Source organism: Octopus bimaculoides, chromosome 1 (assembly GCF_001194135.2).
Source record: "Octopus bimaculoides isolate UCB-OBI-ISO-001 chromosome 1, ASM119413v2, whole genome shotgun sequence".
NCBI classification, from domain to species: Eukaryota; Metazoa; Mollusca; class Cephalopoda; order Octopoda; family Octopodidae; genus Octopus; species Octopus bimaculoides.
This window is the reverse complement of record NC_068981.1, coordinates 18,053,593-18,058,592: the sequence shown is the minus strand read 5'-3', so window position 1 is coordinate 18,058,592 and position 5,000 is coordinate 18,053,593. Positions and strand designations below refer to the sequence as shown.

Genomic DNA, 5,000 nt, shown 5'->3' with positions numbered 1-5,000 from the left:
ATTGTGAGCCCAACGCTCTAACCACCAAACTATAAGCTTTCACGGTAAAAATTCCTGTAATACCTGTAATTCAAAAGGCCAACCTTGTCACATTCTGTATCATGCTGAATCTTTCTGAGAACTATGCTAAGGGTATGTGTGTCTATGGAGTGCTCAGCCACTTGGATGTTAATTTCATAAACAGGCTGTTCTGCTGGTTGATCAACTGGAATCGTCATCATTGTAACCGATGGAGTGTCAGAGAGAGAGAGAGAGAGTTTTTCGATGTTATTATTATTATTATCATTATTATTATTATTATTATTATTATTATTATTATTATTATTATTCAGTAGTTTTATTTTTATAATGTGCTTTCACTTCACTACCGAGTGCAGCTCTGTGTGTCTTGGCTATGTGCTGTGGTTTGCTGTGATGCTCTTATGGTTACTGTATTGAAAGTGTTTTGCGTAGGATGTGTGCAGTGCCCAGTAGTGCAATTTTCTTTATGTTATATATATTTGTAAGTCCTGGTATTTTTGTTATGTATTTGTCTGAATATTTTTTATCATACCTAATGCGCCTACTATGATAGGAATTGTTTCTGTTTTTAGATTCCACATTCGAGTTACCTCTATTTCCAGGTCTTTGTATTTTGAAAGTTTCTCTATTTCTTTTAGAGAAGTGTTGTCATCTGCTAGTATTGTTAGGAAGGGCATCCAGGTGTAGAAACTCTGCCAAATCAGATTGGAGCCTGGTGTAGCCATCCGGTTCACCAGTCCTCAGTCAAATCGTCCAACCCATGCTAGCATGGAAAGCGGACGTTAAACGATGATGATGATGATGATGATGACTGCCTAGAATCGAACTCGGAATCTTGGGGTTAGTAGCCCGTGCTCTTAACCACTATGCTATGTGCCTGTGGGCCTGAAGAGAGAGATGTTTGAATAAGGAATAAGAATTACATACAACATTTATTGAAACCAGTCTTAGAGAATGGTTGTTATAAGTTGTTGTGAATGATCATAAGGGTAATTTAACCTTGAAAGAAATACAGTCAGCAGATGAGAAAGCCAGCCATTGGAAATGGCTGAAAAGACATAATAAAACCCAGTTAGAGGAGTGTTGTTTAGGTGTGAGACTTGTTTTCTAAAAGGACAAGATAGACCTATAGGACTCCACAATTTGATTGATTCTGATTATCTTAAGTCCCTTGTCTTAGGATCATCAGAACCATCAGACTTAAAATCAAATGTTAGGCAGACAATCCAGTTGGTGGTGGTTGCCAATGTGCTGTAAAGCCATCAAGAGAAAGGCCCTAAAATGATGTACATTGTCTCCTGGTGACTCCTGAAACCACCTGGTATCTGGTATGTGAAGCTTTCAGTTTACAGCACTTGCACAAGCAACTTGTTTCCAATTCTCTAAGAATTGAAAATTACATGCAACTTAGCTATTTTTTTTTTTTACAAACTACAAACATGTTTTGAAATGTGTTCTCTGACTCAATGCACCAGTGATCTACATCTTCCTCTAAAGAGCTTGTTCCAAAAAAGAGACAACAAACCTATAATTGTTTACACAAAAATATTGACAGGTTCAATGACTACAGGTCAAAACCTGGTTGTCCAAACCAAGAATATAGGCTGAGAAGTTACCACCAAAAACACTTCAGTATAATCACAGACATACTTCTGAATCAATTAACAGAGAATAATAGAAGGAAAAATTATTTGTGGTTTTCAAAACATTGTTAGAGTCATCCATCAACAATTATTGTTAATGGTTTCCTGTTCTTTACCAACCACAAAACCATAACACCGGTTCCAATATGGCTTGGGCTCATGAATATAGAACTACGGTTACAGCTCACAATAAACTTATTTTGTCTGACAATAGCTCAGATTGTATACAGCTTGTCAAAAGACTACATTTCACTGACACTAGAAAACTTGGAACTATAATTATGCGTTATACTGAAAACAAAAGCTTGTTTCAACCAATGTCATTCTCTGTAATTTGTTATGGTACAATTCCTGTGAAAAGATCAAAACTACACAAAACACCTGAAAAATGTTGTCCAATCACAATTAATAAAGTATTTACTTCCGAGCACCATTTTAATTTTGTAGTATTTTTTTTTTGCATTTATTTATTTATTTAGTTGGTTTTCAGTTGTTCATTAAATATGTTTATTTTTTTCTTTCTTGATGTTTTTTTTTATTTCCTAAAAGAGTGAGAACATTTTAAGAACAATACTAAGCTGCTGTGAAATAATAATACTAATACTACTACTACTACTACTACTACTACTACTAATAATAATAATAATAATAATAATAATAATAATAATAATAATAATAATAATCTCTTCTTTTCTCCAGAGGCTGGAAAATGACAGCACTTCTTTAATTGTAGGCATTAAAGAGGAATGGTAACACAACTAATTTATCTTGTGTAAATTACTTACAGACAAGGATGTAATTAATTAGATTTGTTAATTTAGTAACACTTAACAGAGGTATTTAATAAATATTAAATAGTTAACATAAAAACAAAACTGATTTAATTTACACAAAAATGTTGTAAACTCAATTCAAAAGAGAACATTTTGCTTCAGATAAAGTGCACACAGACACTCAAGCACATGCATCACACACACACAAACACACATGTGTGTGTGTGTGTTTGTGTGTGTCAGGGATAGTACTACATCTTTTTTTGTAGCCAATATATTTTGCCATCACCCTTTCTAAACTGCCAGTCATCACTCCCACTCCTCCAAGCTATTTGTTGTCAACAACCACCATCATTGTCTCTCACCACTGCCCATTTCCATTACCATCCACTATTCAATCTCTCTCTCTCTCTCTCCTTCTCTCCGTCTGTCTCCTTCTACCCCTCATTCACTCACCAGTATATTACTGTCTCTCTTCCATTACTCTCTCCCAGTACTGTGCTGCCAACCAAACCATCACTGCCTCGCCTCAGGCCATTTGCTGTTTAAATGATGGTGGTGGTAACGATGAGGATGATGATGATGATGACGGTGGTGGTGGTGGTAACGATGATGACGATGACGACAACGGTGGTGGTGGTTGTGAGGATGATGATGATGGGGTGGGGAAGGAGGGGTGTAGGAGGAGAGGGAGGAGGGGATCCTGGAGATCAGGGGGAGGAGGAGGAAGAGGAGAGAGGGGAAAGGAGGAGGACAAGGACAACAACAACAATAATGACAATGATGATGATGAGGAGGAGGATGATGATGATGATGATGATGATGATGATGATGATTTATTTAAAGCTGAATTTTCTCCCATCACTTCTATGAATTTCCAGTTTTTAGTTTTTGATGCTAACAAAATGGAAAAAAAACACATGTCAGTGTAGCAATGAAGAGAAAACTAAGGCTTGAATAATTAAATAAACTCTACTACATCTCATCATTATCATTGTTATTTTCGTCATTTAACATCCGCTTTCCATGCTGCCATGTACATATATTACATGTACTTTTTTCTCTTGTTTGTAAATCCAAATGTAATCATCATCATTTTCTTCCACTTTTCCACACTTGCATGGATCAGACAAAGTTTACTGAGACATATTTTCTACAGCTGGATGCTTTTCCTGTCACCTACTCCCACCTGTTTCCAAGCAAAGTAATGCTTCCCCATGGCCAGACATGTTTATGCATAACACTGGAAATGAATGACACTGCTTGTATGGCAGGGACACTCGTTTACAACTATTACTTGATGTCAAGACAAGGAGACACGAACATACATACACCCACACACACATACAATTACACATGCACACACACATACTTTCTGTCCTCCTGTAATTTTCACTTGTCTTGCCCGTATACGTTTTGTTACTTCGCTAAATTTCCTTTGAGAACAATTCGGTCTTAGTAGACACATTACATGTGATCTTCTTCTCGCACATTAACAGTCCACCTAGTGGTCCCCTTTATATATACAATAATCCTTTGAGATATTCTTTCTGAATCTCCTTGATTCTTTTAATGTGCTTGTTCCCTGGTATTAAATTGATATTAATTAATATCCAATTTTTTACCCTACTGTTTTAATTTATATATATATATATATATATATATATATATATATATTAGTATTGCTTTCTATCTATCTATATATATAGATATTACAAATTAAAAGGGTAAAGGTTTATCAATTTATTAATTTATTAATAAATCAATTTATTAATAAATCAACAATTAATAATTTTTACCATATATATTTATAAACATAATTAAGGGATCAGCAAACATTTGCTTCACCACATACCGAAGTTCAGAAATAGCAGCTAAAAAAAGCTGCTATTTCTGAACTTCGGTATGTGGTGAAGCAAATGTTTGCTGTATATATATAGATAGATAGAAAGCAATGCTAAAACAAAATGATTAAAAGCAAAGGACAACAATTAGATATGGGACACCTCTCATCAGGCAGAAGATCTAGAGTCTAGCCACTAAGCTTTTTTTTATTCTCTCTCTGTTTATTTTCTCGTGTTCTTTTCTGTTGAAGAGCGCAGGCTCAAAACATAAAAGACATTCTCACCTTCCCGAGAGTTAAACTAATACACCTGTTTGTTGCTTACACACCTGTCTTCATCTTTTGTTTTCTTGCTTTTTTGTAAATTCCAAATATATATATATATATGTTTTTAGTAATTTTTAGAAGATTAGTTCAGCATATATTCATTACTGCTGACTGAAACTGCGCTTGCACGGTGAATTTGAAAAATGATAATGTATAACGATGAGATACATGTTATTCATCTCTTAATTATATGTTAGTGTTATGGCGTGGTCACTGATGAGGAATTCGCCTAGCAAATTATTTTATTTGCTAAAAAAATTTTGATACCTACGTCTAACTGGAATAAAATAACAAGGTAAAAGTTTTTTTATTTTTCATTCCTTTTGAAGATTACTCTTAAATGTGGTTTTGGTCGTTTTGACTACTTCTAGAATATAAAACTGCTTGTTGAAA

The 5,000-nt window shown here is 34.6% G+C and overlaps 1 protein-coding gene across 1 annotated transcript in view; it reads right to left on the bottom strand.

Annotated features, from left to right (window-relative positions):
* LOC106867687 (uncharacterized) overlaps nucleotides 1-5,000 on the bottom strand; it is a 236,695-nt gene that overhangs the window by 217,749 nt on the left and 13,946 nt on the right. The window lies entirely within an intron of this gene.